This window comes from Cervus elaphus, chromosome 11, assembly GCF_910594005.1.
Source record: "Cervus elaphus chromosome 11, mCerEla1.1, whole genome shotgun sequence".
Classification (NCBI taxonomy): domain Eukaryota; kingdom Metazoa; phylum Chordata; class Mammalia; order Artiodactyla; family Cervidae; genus Cervus; species Cervus elaphus.
The window spans coordinates 34,565,626-34,587,577 of NC_057825.1; positions in this window are offsets into that span (position 1 = coordinate 34,565,626).

Below are 21,952 nucleotides of genomic sequence, written 5' to 3' on the forward strand. Positions count from 1 at the left end.
TAATGATAGTGCTGTGGGAACCCCCATGTTTTATCTCCTTTCCCTTTTGAGAAGGCCTGGGGTATGAGGGAACCGGACATTCAAAGCTCTTGGCACTGGGCCTCCTAGCAACAACTTCTGCCTGAGCAGACAACACAGGCCGTGGTACCCGGGGCGTCTCAGTGGTACCTGCATTTTTCTGAGCAGTTGACATGGCTCTTTTCGGTGTAAGTGTCGAGGAGGGAGATGCTGGGAATGTTCACATTGGCTTCAGTTGGCTTTGCCGGTTATGCTGTCCTGAGAGAAGCATATGTCTCTGCTTGCCTCTCATGCCTAGGCGCTTCTGTCACATTTTTCATCTTCCAGGAACACTTCGAAATCTCCTTCGTTTGTTTGAATTCCCACCTCTTCGCCCACATGGCAATTAGAGAGGTTGGTGATTGCCAGGTGCTTATTAAGTGGAGTCATAAGTAGTCCTGCTTCTTTGGGCAGCTGTAAATGCCTTAAAAGCATGCAGAGAGCTTTTTAGTTTTTTTTTTTTAATTGAGAAAAACAATAAGGGGCCACCTCCACTGGGTTTTAACAGAGTCTGTCGGGGAATTCTGCAATTCCAGCTGAGTCTAGGTCTTGGTCCAAACTGGTTCAGTGATCTGGGTTGATGGCAAATGCTGTCAATTACTTTTCTAACAAAGTTGGAGTTCTTCAGACTGAGTGGGGTTCTCTCCCAGGAAAGACGTCTTGGTGAGGAGCTCCCAGGGCCGTCTCCTATGCTGGACCTAGACTTTCCCAAATGGATGCTTGTCACTGGGCTTTCTTTGTTCACTGGACTGCTGCTGGGTAAGGGAACAGGAATTTCCCCTGGAGTTGCTATTTTCCAAGGCTGTCAGCAATGTTTGTTTCTTGGGCTAGTGAATGAGACGGTATATGTGAAGGCACAAGGAAAGGTATGACGTGCTAAAAAAGGGAAAAAAAAAAAGGAGACTTGGTTATAAAGTTGACTGATGCAACTTGATTACAGCATAGCCCCTGGGTTTTGGGCTCCGAGGTGTGTTTGGAATGAAAAGGTGTGATTTCCCCTTGGGTCCTGTGTGTTTAAAGGATGGATGGGTACTTGTTCGTGGGCAGCCCAACCCTGCTGGCCCAGGGCCCACCAGGCCTGAAGGTCGAGGAGTGCTGACGGCCTTCCCACCCCACCAGCCTCGCACCTGCCCTTGTTCTCGAGTCTGTTCCTTCCCTGACACAACAAAAGGACTGTTTCCTGAGAAGCTGTGAGCTGTTAGGACAAGTCCACCCGCCCTTCTTCACAACTGGTCTTCGCCTTTTCGGGCCCTGCCTGGAGTGGAGAGAAACTATGACCCCCGACTCTGCCCTCTGGGATGGGATTGTCCTCCTTCCTCCCCACCGGCCCCACTGGACAGACAGATGGACCAGGAGAGCATCTGGGGCACCATCTCAGGCTGTGAGCTGTTGTCTCTGGGAAGTTCCCCCTGGTTTAAAGGAAAAAATAAAACCTGCTCCAGGCTCCACCTCTGGAACTATCAAATCCTTAATCAAACTAAACACCTTCAGAAGTCCTTGTTAAGGACTCAGCCAGTGAAGTAAAAAACCAAAATACACACACTCAGCTGGTTGGTAATAGTGCTCAGCTGAGTGTCTCTGAGGACGCTTGGAGGTCATGCTTATACATGGGGGGACTCCAGTCTTGATCCAAAGGTGCAGTACAAGGGGCTATGGGACCTTGACTCTGGGGCTGCCCTAGAATATAGCACTGTTGTGCCCTTCAGGACATTTAGAGATGATTCAGTGTTTAGGTATGCAAATTTTTTTAATTGAGGTAAAATCCACAAAACCATAAAAGCCAACCATTTTATGAACGTCTCTGGCAGTCCAGTGGTTGAAATTTCCAATGCTGGGGGTGCAGTTTGGATCCCTGGTCAGGGTGCTAGGATCCCACATGCCTCCTAGCCAAAAAAAAAAAGCAAACAAACATAAAACAGAAGCAGTATTTTTAACAAATTCAGTATTTAGACTTAAGAAAATGGTCCACATCAAAAAATCTTTTAAAAACTAACCATTTAAAAGTGAACAATTCAGTGACATTTAGTACCTTCACAGTGTTGTGCAATGACCATTTCTGTCTAGGTCTAAAACATTTTCATCACTGTGAGAGGAAGCCCTGACGCATTACACAGTTACTCCCCGCCCCGCTGCCTCCAGCCCCTGGCAACCACCCATCTGCCTACTGTCTCTATGGATTTATATTGAAGTAGAACTTCTGAGAATCCCAATGACTCTATTTTTTGAACTAAAAAACAATCGTGAGACCTTAGCATGGAAAATAATATCTATGAATAGTGATGTAGTTTCCTTCTTATTTTAGCGCTTTGTAGATTTTATATGCTTTCACATACCCGATCTCGTTCAGAAGCCTAAGAGACAAATGCTGCTGAACACGTTGGAAATTATCAGCTCCAGGAGAAATTCCTTTTCCCTTATGCAGTGGTGTGTCTGGTACGCTGGCAAATACAGTCACCACCTTGATCTACTGCATGAGGCATGCATTTGTTTCTCAAGGAAAGATGGAAAAAATCTGAAAAGACAGATTTTGTTCATGGATAAAAACAGGCACCTCTTTTTGTGTTGTAAGCATAGGAAAACCACATTTAAATTAACTTAAAAATTAATGTTGATGGAAACTGTCACCATCATATTCTTATAGGTATGATGGAGAAAATATTCATTCAAAATTATTTTTGTGTTCCTACCAAGTCCATGACACCATGCAGACACCACTGGGGATGAAGTCGTATAAGACTATACAGATGTTATATAAGGTGTCTCTTTGCCTCACAGTCAAGTGTTTTCATTTGAAATAACAATTACTATGAAGAGGTTTCCCTCAAGGAGGTTGCAATATGATGGGAGGACAGGGACAGGAAAGACATATTCACAGTAGAATATGATAAGTGGCTCAGCTTGTGGCTGGTGGGGGTTTCAGAGAAGATTCTGCAGTGGAAGGGTCCCTGGGCTGGGAGGGGAGTGGGGTCTGTATGGACAGAGTAGAGGGTGGGCATGCTGGGCAGGGAAGAGTCTGAGCAAAGACCTGTGCAGAAGGAAAGCATGGGGCGACCTTGGGAACCAGGAAGGAGTACCCAGCATCTGGAGCATGGGCAGGTTTGGGGGATGCTGGAAATTTAACCTGAGATCTTAACAGCCTCAATGACAGGCCTGAGTCTTGCTGTCAGTTGGTCATTCAGCCCAACATAGTGCCTGTTTTTGCCAGGCTGTCCTCTGTGCTTTGGAGGCAGAGGTGATAAGCAATCACATGCATACACACACACACACACACACACACACACACACACAGGTGATAAGTACTCACATGCACACACACCCACACGCATACACACCAGCCATTGTCTAATGGAGCAGTCTGATCACATAATTACAAGGTCAGTGAGTGCCTCAAAGTCATATAAGCTATTTTGGCTGCAGATTATCACTGGGACTTTCCCTAATCTGGGGGGCTTTTCCAGAACTAGCCCCACTTAAGCTGGGACTCCAAAAGTCAGCAGAAATGAGACCTTTGTTTTGAGGTATTGGGAGCTGTAGACGAAGGATCGGTGGATGCGGCTACAGTCACTCTAGGAAGATTAAGGTAGGTGTCCAGGGTGGTGGGGGTGGGGCAGAGAGAGGCCAGGGGCTGGGAGCTCTTGAGAAGGTTCTGCCCACAGTCCAGGAGAGAGCCTGCCTGTCTCCCGTCTGCCCTCCTTCACCTGCTTTAACAGAGAAGGGGTCCTCCTGCTCCCCAAAACTCATTCCTCCCACCTTCTTCTCAGGGACCCTCTTCAAGCAGCTTCTTCCTCTTCTTATTCCATCACTGACCTCTAACTCTCTAAGGGTCCTTTCCTTTAAATGAGGTCAAGTCTCGCCCATTTTAAACATAAGAATCCTTCATGACTCCACCCCTAGGTCAGCTCCAGAGGAGTTATCTCTACGTGCTGGGCCCACTTCCTCACCTCCCACTCTTCCTTCAACCCACTCAAGTCTGCCTCCACCTCCACTGTCCTGAGGCTACTTCCTTGTGACCAAATCCTACAGACTTGTCTCAGCCTGCATCTTCCTTGACTGTAGCATCACTGATGGCTCTGCTCACTGCTCCTTCCTTGCAGTGCCATTTTCTTTGACTGCCTTCTTCCTGTCCTCATCTTTCCCTCACCACCACCAACTCCTGTCTTACCTCCTAAGTGTGTTTCAGATCTGAGTATTCTATCCAGCTCTACTGTTACCGTCCTTGTATGAGCCTCTGTCACCCCTCACCCAGACAACTCCAATCCCCACCTGCAGCCAGAACATCAGCATTGTGTCTGCAGGTTTTGGGTCCCAATCACTAAACTGAAGCTATAATTCTCCCACTTGACCCCTGTCTTAGAGGTATATCAATTAGGATTACATTCAGCTGCCAGTGACAGAAAACCCAAATAAGCAGAACTGTGAATACACAGAGCTTCTTTCTCTCCCTTAAAAGTCTGGAGCCAGAAGCTTGAGGGCTGGTCTGGCGGTTTCAGGAGGTTGTCAGGGTCCAGGATCTTCTTTTCTGTCTGTTCCCAAGATATGCCTCTAATTTCCATGATCTACATTCTGGCAAACTCTAGCCATCATATTTGCTTTCCAAGAAACAGTCTGGCAGAATGGGAGAGGGGCTTCCCCTTCCCTCTTTTATTTCAACTCCCATTTTACAGAGACTTTCCTGAAAGTCCTTTTGACATTTCTGCTTATATTTTGCTAGCTAGAACATATACACATGGTCAGAGCTAGCTGCAAGGGAGTCTGGGAAATGTAATCTTAAATACAGCCTTAGTGGTGTACAGCCTTAGGGTGTAAAACTGAGGGTTGTGTTATTGAGGCAAAAAGGGAAGAATGGGCCCTGGAGTAACCAAAGAGCAGTTTCTGCCATAGTCACTCCAAAATTCACATGCCCCCTTTCTCGTACATCAAATTCATTCCTCTCCTCCCTGGGAGAGATGACCCCAAAGCCTCATGCAGATCAAGAATCAGTAGGCTATGTGCAACCCTTTTCATGGGCTCTACATGGTCTGAGCACATAGAAATGAAAACACTCCACCCCATGCTTACTATGGCAGGTGGAATAGGAGCAGGATAACTGCAGTGAGGGCTCCCATTCAGAGAAAAGAAGCATGGGAACGCATCTGGCACTGGTTCCTGACAACGATCAGATACTCATGGGCTGGAGGAGGGAGCCCCGCCTACCCCAGCAGTGGAGCTTTGTCCATTGTCCATGTCCCTGGGCTTTTCCTTCTGGGAGGCTCTTATCCCCCACAGCTACACCTGAAACAGGCATTGGTGAGCGGGGCCCCTGGGAGCTTCAGAGTGTTCACCTCTACTTCCTGCTGCTGCAGACTGTGGATCCCAGTGATTGTATTAGGAAATAATGGTCATAGTCAATACTTTTTATTGTTTGTTCAGTGCATTAAAAAAAAAAAAAAAGCTTAGCAGGCTTTCAATCTATCTGCTTCTGATCAGTTTCTTATATAAAATCCACAACTACAGACCTAGTGCAGCCATCATTCTAACACTGCAGGGGAACCAGGGGGTCTTGAGAAAGCTAAATTCAAACTTCCCCTGTGCCTAACCATACTGCAATTTACTTTGATGTGAAGACCTTTGGAGTGATGTGTAAGGACATCTCCTCCCAGAGCTCCCCTCCCTCCCTTTGCTGTCCGGGACTTCAACTGGAGGATGGACAATGATGATACACACCTGACTTCCTCCCACACTTACCTCCTCTCTCACTTCCCCCCCGCCAACCTCCAGACCTGAGATCAGGGCTCTCCCATCTGTTCTCCTCTTTAGATAAAGCTCTAGGGTCAGTTCTGTCCTGCTAGCTTCTTGATATATTACAGAGAAAGTTAAAGACATCCAGAACATCCTTTTTCTTAATAAAGACTGTCTTTTAAGACCATTGTCTGGCTGAGGAATCTGATTTTGAATGTCTGCAACTCAATACTCCTTATCCCCTTCTCTGAATATTTTTTTTTCTTTGATCACTCTAACACTGCTTTCAAGGCAAGCAGACCAATGCACTGACCAGGAAGGTCACATACACAGAAATGCAAAAGAGAAATGTAAGTGATCCTATTTTTCAAAATAGGATCCTGCTTACATCATTCAAGACTTCCTGTTTTACTGAGGGTAAGTCCAAAATGTGTAAGAGTGTTTCATGGGGTTTGATTCCTGCTACCTCCCCAGCTTCATCTGGTCAAACTTCCAGCCTCACATTTTCACAAGAACCACACTGGACTTTTCTCAGTTCCTTCAGCACATATTGCTGAGAACCTTCATAATAACTTTAGTGTAGTCTGGAAAACTTTGCCTCTCTCACTGACCATCTCCTGTTCATTCATTCCTCAGGTTTCAATTTAAAGTCTCTGCCATGGCATCCCTTAGAGTACCTTGCACCTTTGGGACTATTTAACTAACTATTTTGAATAACACATGATGTATCTCTGCTTCCCATTGGAAATCAGCTGCAGGGGGAGGCAAGAATGACCTCTCTTCTGTCTGCCTGGCACATCATTAGGTCATCCTAATCTCTAATCTACATTAGAAAAATGAGTTTCTAAAATGTAAATCTGCTTGAATTCCTTCTCTTTTCACTCAGGTTAAAGTCAGTCTCCTTTATGCAGCTTCCAAAGCAAGGTGTGATCTGGCCCCATCTTTTCTCACTTGTCTCCCTCTCCCCTTCCACATTCATCTAGATTGAAACACTCTTCAGGGTATTGTAGGGGCTGAACTTTTGCCTACAAGTCTTCAGGTAAATTATGCCTAATTCCTGGTATAAACGACTCTCATCCTCTGGCTCCTAGCTGAGAGAGCTGCACTGATGGATGGATGAACGTGTCATTCATCCTGTTCTAGGTGCCAGAAACGGTGCTAAGTGCAAAGGAAACAGCATGAACAAGGCAGACAGCATCCCCAGTCTATCTGCCCTGGATAACCTCACCCTGAGGCTGTTACCTGTCTTTCCTGTGGGCTCCCCTGGCTCTCTGAAAAACGTCTAGCAGTGCCTCATCACACTGTTGCAATGATTGCAACCTGTTTATCTCCCCTGCCAGCCCAGAAGCTATTTTTTGAATGAATCTAGGAAGCATCAAAGTCCTCTTCTGCGGGTAGTTACAAGAAATAGGAAATGGCATAGAACAGATGAGCTGGGTCACAGACACTGTGGGCCAGGGTGCAAGGCAGCACGGACCAGGGGGAGCAAGGATAGACACAAAGGAAACAGAAATGGCCCTTGCTCTTCCTCCTTTCTTAGGGAGTTACAGAAAGTGTGGTCCAAGAAAGGTGTTTGGAGTCAGACACAAAAGGTCACATACTGTATGATTCTGTTTCTTCCATTACTGGAATAGGTATACCCAGAGAGGCTGAACGTGGGTTGGTGGTGGCCAGGGGCTGGGGAGAGAGAGGATGGGGAATGACAGGTACAGGGTTTTCTTCTGGGGGCAGGAAAACGTTTTAGAACCAGGGAGAGGTGGTGGACCACGACACTGTGAACTGTGATAAATGCTGCTGAACCGTACACTTTATTTTATTTTATTTATTTTTTGATGGTACTGTTAATGGAATTGTTTTCTTTTTTTTTTTTTAATATATTTTTTATTAGTTGGAGGCTAATTACTTTACAATATTGTAGTGGTTTTTGCCATACATTGACATGAATCAGCCATGGATTTACATGTGTTCCCCATCCTGATCCCCCCTCCCGCCTCCCTCCCCATCCCATCCCTCTGGGTCTTCCCAGTGCACCAGCCCCAAGCACTTGTCTCATGCATCCAACCTGGGCTGGTGATCTGTTTCACCCTTAATAATATACATGTTTCGATGCTTTTCTCTCAGAACATCCCACCCTCGCCGTCCCCCACAGAGTCCAAGAGTCTGTTCTGTACATCTGTGTCTCTTTTCCTGTTTTGCATATAGGGTTATCATTACCATCTTTCTAAATTCCATATATATGCATTAGTATACTGTATTGGTCTTTATCTTTCTGGCTTACTTCACTCTGTATAATGAGCTCCAATTTCATCCATCTTATTAGAACTGATTCAAATGAATTCTTTTTAATGGCTGAGTAATATTCCATGGTGTATACATACAACAGCTTCCTTACACTTTAAAAATGGTTGATTTTATTACGTGAATTTCACCTAAAGAGGAGGAAGGAAGGAAGGAAGGACTTGGAAGCTGGAGGAGGGGAGAGAGAATTTCTTTGCCAGTCCCTGATGAAATCACAGCGACTCCTGGGACTCTGGGGCTTGGTCAGCTTTGACAGGAGAGTCTCCTAGGGTGTCTGGTTCTTCTCCAGGTACAGGTAAGCCTGGAACACCAGGACACTGGCCCCTATGCACCCGGGCATTGGCAAGAGCATCACAGTCTTCTCAGACGCAGGGACTAGAGCAACAGGCCTTCCTGGATGCAGAAGAGAATGCTCGGCACACGTGTGCACCAAGAACTAGGTCTCGAAAGCCAACAGTGAATAAGTGTTTGTGAGCGTGTGTGATCAGTGTGTCCAGCTGAGGGGCAGCATGGTCAAAGGGCAACCACCTAAAGGGCCACTGCTTTCGAGTCCTTCCTCTGTCAGTGAGTGACTATGTGATCGTAAGCAAGTTACTTTTCATTTCTGAATAAAAATGAAAGCCACAGCCATTGCTACGGAATGAGAAATGGTACAGTCACTTTGGAAGACAGCTTGGCAGTTTCTTATAAAACTAAGCATACTCTTAAAATTTTTTTCTTATTTTATTGAAGTATAGTTGATTTACAAGGTTGTATTAGTTTCTGGTGTATAGCAAAGTGCCCCAGTTTTATATATATATATAATAGCTTGTATTTGGTAATCCCAAACTCCCACTCCATCCGTCCCCCTTACTCCATCCCCTTTGGCAACCACAAGTCTGTTCTCTATATCTCTATATCTGTGAGTCTGTTTCTGTTTCATAGATAAGTTCATTTGTGTCATATTTTAGATTCCACATATAAGTGATATCATATGATATTTGTCTTTTTGACTTCACTTAGTATGATAATCTCTAGGTCCATACATGCTGCTGCAAACAGCTTTATTTCATTCTCTTTATGGCTGAGTAGTAGTCCATTATACACACACACACACACACACCCCACATCTTCTTTATCCATTCATATGTCCATGGACATTTTGGTTGTTTCCAACACATACATATCTATCAATAGTTACCTTAAATGTCAATGAACTAAATAATCCAATTAAAAGACAGAATGGCAGGTTGGATAAAAAACAAGGGCCTACATTAAACATACTCTTTATGAACCCACAGTGGTGCTTCTAGGTATTTTCCCAAGTGAGTTGAAAAGTTATATCCATGCAAAAACCTGAGCATGGATGTTTACAGCAGCTTTATTCATAACTGCCAAAACTTGGAAGCAACCAAGATGCCCTTCAGGAGGTGGATGAAGAAAGAAACTCTGGTTTCCATTCAGAAAATGGAATATTATTCAGTGGTAGAAATAAATGAGTGATTAAGCCACAAAAAGACATGTGCAGGGTATTGTGTAGACATAGAAGATGTGCTTTTATTTGATGAGCTTGCTCTGTAAAGGGTATGTGTAATAAGCTCTTGGAAAGAAGATTTGCTTTAAACCAAGGGCAGTGGCCTTTCTTGGACTTGTGGGAACAGCAGCAGGTGTGTGGGTTGTGGAGGTGCCAGAGCTCTCACTTCCTCTTCATATTCTCAGGAGTCCTGGTGGCGACCTGGGTCATCCCCACCCACACTCTGCATACCAAGCCCAGGGTCCAGCCCTCAAACAGCAGTGAGATGGAGCATAAAGGAACCGGGGTGGCCCTTCTGGATTTTTCACACTCAAGATGGAGCCAAGAGCTGACCCTGAGGGATCTAGCACTGGGGTTAGCAGGCATTCAAGGCTTTAAAGTCCTATTGGGTGGCTCATTAGCTGTGTGAATTTGGATGAGTTACTTAACCTTCCTGATCTTCCCTTTTCTTATTTGCAAGATGAGGATAACCCTCCAGAGGATTATTGGAAGGATTATGTGATATAACATACTTAAGGTGACTCAAACCCAGTAAGCTCTGCATAATGATTTACGCCATTGTCATGCTGCCATCCTTCCTTCTTACAACACGAGGGAGGTGCAACCCAGAGAGTGGAAGCAGCTGGTTCATGGCTACACAGCTGGCTCACGGCTGGCTGGAGCTTCCTCTGAAATCATTTCCCCCGCTGCCTTGGTCGGGCCTTTTCTGAGAATCCCTAACAGATAGTATGAATTGATAGCCTGCATTTCACATCATCGTCAGCCCCCTGTGCCCATCAGACAATGGAATTACAAAACCATAGGCTGCTACTTTTTTCCAGCTCTTCCACTAGTTTGCAAACTGGGATGGTTTGTTTGAGTTCCTTTGTGCTGAGCTCCACCCTCTTCATGGAGCCAGCCTCCCTGTGGGAGACAGCAGAGCTCCAAGGAGCATACACCTCTCCCTCTGTTAGCATTCCAGAGCCCCTGGCCTGCTCATCCTGCAGCAAGACCCAGTGCCAGACACCATACCCCCACCCCTCCTGAGTGGACCCAGACTCATCAGCATTTCCCTGACTTTGTGACACCTTATCCCCTCCTTGAAAGTGCTGCCTGACATACAGATCTTTTGTACAATTAAAATGAATTGAAAGTATGTTATTCTCTTTGGAACATTTCACAACAGCCCTGGAGATAATGAAAGACATGTTGGTGTTGGGAAATAGAAGCAGGAGTTCTAGCTCCATAAAGCTGTCTCTGACACTCCAAAGCCAGACATTTGGTGACCAGCAGTGTCTGCCCTGGGCACATCTCCCTGTGGAAGTCTCTGCTACTCTGGACCCCTCCTGTAACGGAGCGCCTGCCCACATAACTACTATCTCAGAAGCCATCATTCTTTCCCCTTCCCTGTGCCACAGGCCCTGCTGCTCAGACCACCCCAAGGGCTGGAGGAGCAGGTGTGAGCAGGTTAGGGCCATAGCCAAGAAATACATGTAGCCTTTAGAAGCTGGAAAAGACAAGGAGATGGATTCTTTTCTGGAGCCTCTGATAGAAATCTTGATTTTCGTCCAATGGGATATCTGATCTACAGAGTAAGATAATAAATATTTTAACATGTTATTGACCAGAGATGTATTAATATGTCTTTTGTTCAGTTCAGTTCAGTTGCTCAGTCATGTCTGACTCTTTGCGACCCCATGAACTGCAGCACGCCAGGCCTCCCTGTCCATCACCAGCTCCCGGAGTTTACCCAAACTCATGTCCATTGAGTCGGTCATCCCCTTCTCCTCCTGCCCCCAATCCCTTCCAGCATCAGAGTCTTTTCAAATGAGTCAGCTCTTTGCATCAGGTGGCCAAAGTATTGGAGTTTCAGCTTCAACATCAGTCCTTCCAATGAACATCAGGACTGATCTCCTTTAGGATGTACTGGTTGGATCTCCTTGCAGTCCAAGGGACTCTTAAGTGTCTTCTCCAATACAAAACACTTCAAAAGCATCAATTTTTCAGCACTCAGCTTTCTTTCGAGCCCAACTCTCATATCCATACATGACTACTGGAAAAAGCATAGCCTTGACTAGATGGACCCTTGTTGGCAAAGTAATGTCTCTGCTTTTTAATATGCTGTCTAGGTTGGTCATACCATTTCTGTCCTTTATTGAACCCATCTTTGCATGAAATGTTCCCTTGGTATCTCTAATTTCTTGAAGAGATCTCTAGTCTTTCCCATTCTGTTGTTTTCATTTATTTCTTTGCATTGATCGCTGAGGAAGGCTTTCTTATCTCTCCTTGCTATTCTTTGGAACTCTGCATTCAAATGGGAATATCTTTCCCTTTCTCCTTTGCTTTTCACTTCTCTTCTTTTCACAGCTATTTGTAAGGCCTTCTCAGACAACCATTTTGCTTTTTTGCATTTCTTTTACATGGGGATGGTCTCGATCCCTGTCTCCTGTACAACGTCACGAACCTACATCCACAGTTCATCAGGCACTCTGTCTATCAGATCTAGTCCCTTAAATCTATTTCTCACTTCCACTGTATAGTCATAAGGGATTTGACTTAGGTCATACCTGAATGGTCTAGTGGTTTTCCCTATTCTTCAATTTAAGTCTGAATTTGACAATGAGGAGTTCATGATCTGAGCCACAGTCAGCTCCCGGTCTTGTTTTTGCTGACTGTATAGAGCTTCTCCATCTTTGGCTGCAGAGAATGTAATCAATCTGATTTTGGTGTTGACCATCTGGTGATGTCCATGTGTAGATTCTTCTCTTGTGTTTTTGGAAGAGGGTGTTTGCTATGACCAGTGCGTTCTCTTGGCAAAACTCTATTAGCCTTTGCCCTGCTTCATTCCGTACTCCAAGGTCAAATTTGCCTGTTACTCCAGGTGTTTCTTGACTTCCTACTTTTGCATTCCAGTCCCCTATAATGAAAAGGACATCTTTTTTGGGGTGTTAGTTCTAAAAGGTCTTGTAGGTCATCATATAATCATTCAACTTCAGCTTCCTCAGCATTACTGAAGTTCATTCCAATCCCAAAGAAAGGCAATCCCAAAGAAGGCTCAAACTACCACACATTTGCACTCATCTCACATGCTAGTAAAGTAATGCTCAAAATGCTCCAAGCCAGGCTTCAGCAATACGTGAACCATGAACTTTCAGATGTTCAAGCTGGTTTTAGAAAAGGCAGAGGAACCAGAGATCAAATTGCCAACATCTGCTGGATCATCGAAAAAGCAAGAGAATTCCAGAAAAACATCTATTTCTGCTTTATTCACTATGCCAAAGCCTTTGACTGTGTGGATCACAATAAACTGTGGAAAATTCTGAAAGAGATGGGAATACCAGACCACATGTCCTGCCTCTTGAAAACCTATATGCAGGTCAGGAAGCAACAGTTAGAACTGGACATGCAACAACAGACTGGTTCCAAATTGGGAAAGGAGTACGTCAAGGCTGTATATTGTCACCCTGCTTATTTAACTTATATGCAGAGTACATCATGAGAAATGCTGGGCTGGAAGAAGCACAAGCTGGAATCAAGATTGCTGGGAGAAATATCAATAACCTCAGATATGCAGATGATACCACCCTTATGGCAGAAAGTGAAGAGGAACTAAAAAGCCTCTTGATGAAAGTGAAAGAGGAGAGCGAAAAAGTTGGCTTAAAGCTCAACATTCAGAAAACTAAGATCATGGCATCTGGTCCCATCACTTCATGGCAAATAGATGGGGAAACAGTGGAAACTGTCAGACTTTATTTTTTTGGGTTCCAAAATCACTGCAGATGGTGATTGCAGCCATGAAATTAAAAGACGTTTACTCCTTGGAAGGAAAGTTATGGCCAACCTAGACAGCATATTAAAAAGCAGAGACATTACTTTGCCAACAAATGTCTGTCTAGTCAAGGCTATGGTTTTTCCAGTGGTCATGTATGGATATGAGAGTTGGACTGTGAAGGAAGCTGATCGCCGAAAAATTGATGCTTTTGAACTGTGGTGTTGGGGAAGACTCTTGAGAGTCCCTTGGACTGCAAGGAGATCCATCCAGTCCATCCTAAAGGAGATCAGTCCTGGGTGTTCATTGGAAGGACTGACACTGAAGCTGAAACTCCAATACTTTGACCACCTCATGCAAAGAGTTGACTCGTTGGAAAACACCCTGATGCTGGAAAGGATTAGGGGCAGCAGCAGAGGGGGACGACAGAGGATGAGATGGCTGGATGGCAGCACCGACTCGATGGACATGAGTTTGAGTAAACTCCGGGAGTTGGTGATGGACAGGGAGGCCTGGCGTGCTGCAATTCATGGAGTCGCAAAGAGTCGGACACAACTGAGCAACTGAACTGAACTGAACTAGGCTGGTCATAGCTTTTCTTCCAAGAAACAAGAGTCTTAATTTCATGGCTGCAGTCACCATCTGCAGTGATTTTGGAGCCCCAAAAAATAAAGTCAGCCACTGTCTCCACTGTTTCCCCATCTATTTGCCATGAAGTGATGGGACCAGATGCCATGATCTTAGTTTTCTGAATGTTGAGCTTTAAGCCAACTTTTTCGCTCTCCTCTTTCACTTTCATCAAGAGGCTTTTTAGTTCCTCTTCACTTTCTGCCATAAGGGTGGTATCATCTGCATATCTGAGGTTATTGATATTTCTCCCAGCAATCTTGATTCCAGCTTGTGCTTCTTCCAGCCCAGCATTTCTCATGATGTACTCTGCATATAAGTTAAATAAGCAGCGTGACAATATACACCTTTGACGTACTCCTTTCCCAATTTGGAACCAGTCTGTTGTTGCATGTCCAGTTCTAACTGTTGCTTCTTGACCTGCATACAGGCTTCTTAAGAGGCAGGTCAGGTGGTCTGGTATTCCCATCTCTTTCAGAATTTTCCACAGTTTATTGTGATCCACACAGTCAAAGGCTTTGGCATAGTGAATAAAGCAGAAATAGATGTTTTTCTGGAATTCTCTTGCTTTTTCGATGATCCAGCAGATGTTGGCAATTTGATCTCTGGTTCCTTTGCCTTTTCTAAAGTCAGCTTGAACATCTGAAAATTCATGGTTCACATATAGTTGAAGCCTGGCTTGGAGAATTTTGAGCATTACTTTACTAGCATGTGAGATGAGTGCAGTTATGTGGTAGTTTGAGCATTCTTTGGGATTGCCTTTCTTTGGGATTGAAATGAAAACTGCCCTTTTCCAGTCCTGTGGCCACTGCTGAGTTTTCCAAATTTGCTGGCATATTGAGTGCAACACTTTCACAGCATCATCTTTTAGGATTTGAAATAGCTCAACTGCAATTCCATCACCTCCAATAGCTTTGTTTGTAGTGATGCTTCCTAAGGCCCACTTGACTTCACATTCCATGATGTCTGGCTCTAGGTGAGTGATCACACCATCATGATTATCTGGGTCGTGAAGATCTTTTTCATACAGTTCTTCTGTGTATTCTTGCCACCTCTTATGTCTTTTGTTACCTGAACGTTATTGACCAGAGTGTTTCAATATTCACCTACATAACAATTCGCTGGCCACAGGCATTTTTTTCTGCAAAAATACCCCAGTCGATAATGTGTTAAGCCAGAATATTTGAGATGATTTGTTGCAGCAGCAAGTGAACTGTGAATTTGCTCAGTCATGTCCGACTCTTTGAGATCCCATGGATTGGATTATAGCCTACAAGGCTCCTCCATCCATGGAATTTTCCAGGCAAGAGTACTGGAGTACTTTCTCCTTCTCCGGGGGATCTTCCTGACCCAGGGATCAGACCCAAGTCTCCTGCACTGCAGGCAGACACTTTACTGTCTGAGCCACAAGGGAAGCCCAGTTACAGCAGCAGTAGGAAACTAATACGGTGGGTGTACAGCTGAGATAAGCAATAATACTTATGGCAGTAATTAGTGTTTATTGAGAGTATATAATATGCCAGACATTATTCTTCTGCTTTGGATAGTGTATTAGTGGGCTAGGGCTGCCATAACAAAATACCACAGACATTTGTTTTCCTAGGTTTCTGGAGGATAGATGTCCAAGATCAGTGTGCCCACAGGGTTTATTTCTCCTGTGGCCTCTTTCCTTTTGCCATCTCTTCACTTGGTCTTTTCTCTGTGTGCCCATTTCTTTGTCTTTTCTTCTTCCCACAAGGACACCAGTTGCATTGCATTAGGGCCCCACCCTAGTGGCCTCATCTTAATGTCATCACCCCTTATAGGGCCTGTCTCCAAACAAATTCTGAGGTACTGGGGGGTTAGGGCTTCAGTGTGTGAATTTAATGGGGAACACAATTCTACTTATAATATGTGGATTATCTCATTCAATTCCCAAGTAACCCATGTGTTAGAACCCTTATTATCATAATTTTACAGATAAGGAAATAGGCTCAGAGTGGTTAAGTTGCTTCCTCAAATTTACACAGCAAATAAATAGCAAGGCCAGGTCTGAGAATGATCAGTTCATATCCTTTGCTCTTTGTTTCTATGAGAGAAATGTCTGCCGTTTGGGGTTTGCAGGTGCATGGGGGCTAAGGAAACATTGATTGATGAAGGAATGAGTGGGAGTCACTCCCACGACTTCTAGAAGAACACCGGCCAGGCTGGGCTCAGCCTGAAGGCAGCTTATGCCCCACTTCCACAGGTTGTCAGGGAGTGCTTCCAGGGGAAAACCAAAAACCATGCAGGAGGTGGGTGGCCAGTAGGGGTGATGAGGTAGGAAACGTTGCCTGCTATTCCCCAAATAAGCACACTCCTCAGAGGTTTTCTGGATGAGGGAGTGGTCTGGTTTCTCTTAACCCTCAAAGAGCTGTGGCAGACAGTTTTGTAGCTTGAGGTATCCCAAGGACAGCACTGGGATGCTAGTGTCAAATCCCTTCACATCTAACTCCAGATTTCAGGTACTCGGATGTCCCAAGAGAGCTCCTCTTCAATATGGACAATCCCGGCCAGCTGCAAAGGAGGGATGGACAGTGACACGGCCAGCTGTCTCTTGGACACAGGTGGCTGGCCAACACCCAGGGCCGAGGCTGGACTTGCCTTGACCTGGCCTGACCGCTCATTTTGGTCACTGCGGCAAAGGAGACAGCTGCCCATGAGGGCCAGGCAGGTCTTTGGCTGGTCACCCAAATCAATGGGAATGTCCCAGTTACCTCTTGGGACTACAGAGAACAATGGCCTCGGAGTGCTCAGCCCTCAGAGCATGGAGCTCCAGCAGACCCTTCCCCAGTCAGACTCTCAGCTTGCTGTGGTCCAGAGCCCACCATGCAGCCCACCACACAGCCTACCATCCCTGCTCTTGACACCTTCTCTCCATTCTATCCCAGTCTGTAACAGCAGGAGGTAGAGACACTCTGCAACAACTTTATCGTGATCCAATACGGAACTCACAGAGGGTCGCTCAGTCTTGTCTGACTCTTTGTGACCCCACAGACTGTGGCCTTCCAGGCTCCTTTGTCCATGAAATTCTCTAGGCCAGAATCCTGGAGTGGGTAGCCATTCCTTTCTCCAGGGGATCTTCCCAACAAAGGGATTGAACCCAGATCTCACGCATTGTAGGCAGATTCTTTACTGTCTGAGCCACCATGGAAGCCCCATAGAGGGGAATTTGAGGCCCAAATGGTCAAATAGAAGCTGATATGGCTCCCATTTCATCCTAGGCTCTTGGTGTAGAATAAATATCGTGTAGCCTTGTTCTTCCCACTCACCATGACAAGAGTTGAATTTCCTATATAACATTCCCAGTGTAGAATGATTACCCAGCCTTTGCTTGAACTCCTTCAGTGATGGGGAGCTTACCTCTTTGTAAAGCAGCTGATCACACCCCCCCACTAGGCTGGAGAGTTCATCTTCATACTGATCCTTCCCTATATTGTGTCCCATCTGCTTGCTGCTGCTTCCACCCATTGTTCCCACCGAAGATGGCCATTCCCTGTTCCTCACAGCTCTTCAAAGAACGTCATGGGGTTGAGCAGGAGGAAGGAGGTTCAGCCTTGTCAATCCTCAGGCAAGGTTTGCCCTGAGTCTCAGGCACACTACAGAATGACTTTACTTTTTTGACCTTCTCGATGAACTGGCACTGCTGCCAAGGGCAGAAGCGTGGTGGGCCTCTAGGCCCTTTGGACCACAGATACACAGCCGTGCTGGCTGGGAAGGCCTCAGCCCACTGTCTGAGTTCTGGTGGGGCTTTTCTGGGTCCCTAGGGCCTGTAGTGAGGGACATGACATCCCAGAGACAACGATGACCTTGGAATTTGACCACCTGGGTCCCTGTCCTGGATTTACTGCTTTCTAGTTGGTATCCTTTAAGCTTCTCGCTTAAACTCTGAACTTTAGTTTCCTCCTCTGTAAAATGGGGAAATATTGTTTTGTTATGAGAATCAAGTGACACCACATGTGGGAAAAAGGTTTATCAACCAAAACAGGCTCTGCCAATGAGTAACCAGTTCTAGCCATTAGCAAAGGGGCTTGTGGGGCTTGGAGATTTCTCTGGTCTGGGCCTTCCTGGGAGGGTGAATGTCTGAAGCAGAGTTGGTTTAAACAGGACTTTAAACTCCTCCTCAAGCCCTGTGGCTGGTCCTTTGGCACCCTCAGGGCCTCCCTGTGGCAAGGCAAGATGACAGAGTTCCATGCCTGTGTCTTCAGGGGAGATTCTGGCCCAGGTGCCTCAGCCCTGCTTTGGAGACCTGGATAAAGCAGGTAAACCTCACCAAGTCAGGGTTTGGAGTGGGGGCAAGGTGGGAGGTACCAGGCAGGGCCCCCTCACCCCCAGCTATCAGGTGGTTCTCCTCTCTTCTCAGGAGACCCCAGGGCTGCCTGCCCAGAGCCACACATGCATGGCCTCTGCCCATCATGGCCCACCATCCCTCCCTGCCCAGCCTTTAATATGCTCAGTCGCTTCAGTTGTGTCCAACTGTATGGACTGTACCCTGCCAGGCTCCTCTGACCATGCGATTCTCCAGGCAAGAATATTGGAGTGGATTGCCACACCCTTCTCGGCCTTTAACATAGACACAGGTTAATTCTCATTCCCCAATGGAAGGGTTTACTGAGGGAAGCAATTGAGGAGTGGGTGTGGGGCCCAGCCTGACGATAGTGGAGGAGCATAAAGTGACGGGATCTCATCTAATCCCACCCCTCAATGGACAGATGGGGCCCTGGGAGGGGAGGGCTGCCCCAGCCCAGTACAAGGGGGCTAGTTTGCTGTGCGTCCCAAGCCCGGGTTCTTTCCTGGCCACTTCCCTGGCCGTCTGCAGACTCCAGGCCTCCAGGCTGGCTTCTGGCAGCCCTGAGCCCTGTGACGGGGCAGAGATGGCAGCTGCCCTCACCCTGCTGATGTCACAGGAGCAGGAGGCCAGGAGCCTCCACAAATAGCAGCATGTCACCACCCGCCTAACCCCAATCCGGTTTATCCTGAGTTAGCAGAAGCACCTGTGGGACGGACTCCCCAGGCGGGGCTGGCTGGGCGGCTCCGTCCTTCCTCATGTCACATGCCACAAACGTGGGGGGTGGGGGGCGTGGGGAGGGGAGCTAGGTCTGGATCATCCGGGGCTGTGAGATGATGTGGGTCTGGTTGGGGGCAGGGGGCAGGCAACTTGTCTCAGTGGGGCACATCCCCGCCCCACAATGGCAGTGTCCATCCAGGGGGCTGAGGGCAGTGCGGGCAGGGCCAGTCCCCTGGTTGGTTCCAGATACAGGGTAGATGCTGGGCTGTGCCCGTGGCCTCCCCTCTCTGCCTGCTCATCCACTCAGCTTGGGCTTCCCTGCTATAAAGCAGGAACAAGTCCCATCCCTTACCTGCCTGGGGGGACATTGAACTGGAGTGAGATAATGTCTGCACAGCTCAGCCATCCACCAAGGAAGGCAGCCTGTAAACACGAATCTATTTTTACTGCCTAGAGCTCTGCCTGGCTCCTTCTGGGGGCCCCTGCTGCTGCCTGGCCCCCTGGAGACAGACACGAGAGCTGGGCCTGTGTGCAGGCCCTTCAGGCCCGTCCTAGGCATGGCAGTGGCAGAGGCAGCTCCGAGCGAGCGCCCAGCCCCTAGCTTTCTGGGCCCCCTGGCTCTGGGACTGGATTAACTCCTCACAGGCCATTGTTCAGGGTTCAAGGAGCCGCCCGCTCCTGGCATTCTGGTTCCACCAGGAGTCTGGGCGGACAGGCGTGGCCAGGGCCTAATGAGTAGGGTGTGCCCCGAGGAGTTGTTAGGAACAGGGTGACAGCTGTGGGCAGGTCCCCGCCCTCGGCTGGTGGGCGGACCGGCTTGCACAATAGTCACCTGGGCTGGGGGCACCGCATGGCATCCTGGCCAAGTGTTTATTTTTAAAAAACAAATACTCAGCTTTGGTGGTGGGGCGGAGAATGTTTCTAAATATTTAAAGGACATCATGCCAACACTTTTTAAACCCCCAAATCTATTGTATTAGGAAAGCTGATGCGAGTTTATAAAATTGCTCCCAACTACAAACTCTGGGAGATACTGAAAGACAGAGAAGCCTGACGTGCTGCAGTCCATGGGGTCACAAAGCGTCAGACACGACTTAGCGACTGAACAACAACAAAGAGGGTAGAAGGCCAGACCTATATCTGGGTTATTATCTCCTTCAGCTTACCCCTTCCCCACCAACTTTAAAAGGAAAGGATTTCTGCAATCACTAGGCAATTGTGGGCAGGTGGGTCTCACACCGTGGCCATCATCCACGCCTGTGTCAGGATGGGTTTCCTGGTCTCAGTCCTCTGCAGGCAAACATAACTGCCTGCTGTCATTTCCTGGGATGAAAATGCTGGTAGGAGGGTGGGTTCCTGGCCTGCCTGTTTTCATGGTAGAATTGTCACCTAGACCTCCAGCAGCTCATGGAGTTTGGAATGAAATCAGTCCTCCAAGTAATAACCAAGTGGAAGTGGACTCAAAATGCTGAGTGTTTGTGTGTCTTCCGGGGACTGTTTCTCTGTTTTCCAAAGCAGGTCTCCTGCCCGGCAGCAAAGGTTAGTCTGTCTGTTGCGTACGTGGGAGAGGGCCTGTTGAGACAATGTTGAAGTATGTGTGTGTGTGGTGTGGAGTCTTGCATCCTGGGTCCTGCTGTCGTCTGGGAGGCTTCTAGCTTAGAAATGGGACTGTGGAATCCAAGGGCTCAGTGGGAAATGCTGTGGGGAAGACAAGGGCAGGCAGGCCTGAGAAGAACACGGTGGTGGTAGCAACGTGTTTTGGAAGCTTTCCGCAGCTGCTGCTGGGTCTAGCAATAGGGCAGACCCTGGAGACACCAGAATTTCTGTGGGGTGGGGCTCAAAATAGAGACCGTTCCTCTAGAATCTCTTTCTAGGATCGTAAGCACTAGGGCCCCAGCGAGGACATCTGCTACAGTCCACCAGTCAGCCATTTCTGTCCTCAAGCAGCTTAGTCGTGCACCACGGCAGACTCTGAGAAGACCATGAGATGAGTGAGCCTGGGGTGATCTCCAGTCAGCCCAACTTCTGTCTCACTCTAGCCTGGATCTCTCTGCTGAGCCCCAGACCGTGTGGACCGCCCACCTGACACTACTCATCCAGTCTTCACGGGACTGCAGGGCGAACACCATGGTTTCTGCTAGGAAAACCCAGGAGATTAAAAAACGCAAACCTCATCTCTCCCACCTCCCCACCCCCCCAGGTCCCTGTGTTCCAAACAGTGGCTCCTTCAGCCTTGTGGGATAAACTAAGCTCATTCTTCCATTCACCTCTGCAACACACTATAACTTATATCCTTCCCTCCAGTTTTTCCAATTGATTTCAGAAAAATTTAAATCCCACCTCCCTTCTTCTGGGGAGCATTCTTCAGCCAAACCCTTAAACTCTATCTCAGTGGAGGGGGTTTCTATCACCAGCAAGGGTAGAGGGTCACTGGAAAGAACTGGAAGTTGTTAAAGCAGATGACAGCCACTGGGGAGGGAGGAGGTCAGAGTAGAGCATCTAGAAGTATCTTCAGTCTTACAAATAAGACGGTTCTATGTTGTGATGGAGGGATTGAGGAAAGGAGGTGCAGGGGCAATGACTAATTTAGTAGGAGACCTTGAACAAATCCACTCCCCATTCTGAGCTTTCATTTCCCCACTGACAAAATGGGAATGATGAGTTCCATCTCTCAGGGTATATGATATACCCCTTATGAGTTTTAACACAGACCTGACCATGCTTGCTAAATGCCAGCTCTCCTTCCCATTTTCATAAGGCAGCAGTCTGCTCCAAAGGCCAGGGGAGTCTAGAAAGTGCCCCCAGAGCATTGACATCCCCCAGGGCACTCTTGGGAGATTGAGGAGGTAGAGGGACCAACCAGCAGGGGTGACAGGGATTCTGAAAACTGGGAATCAAGACATTGCCAGTACCATGGCTGTCATGCTGGTCTCTTAATTAGCCTGCATTAATGAACAGCATGATT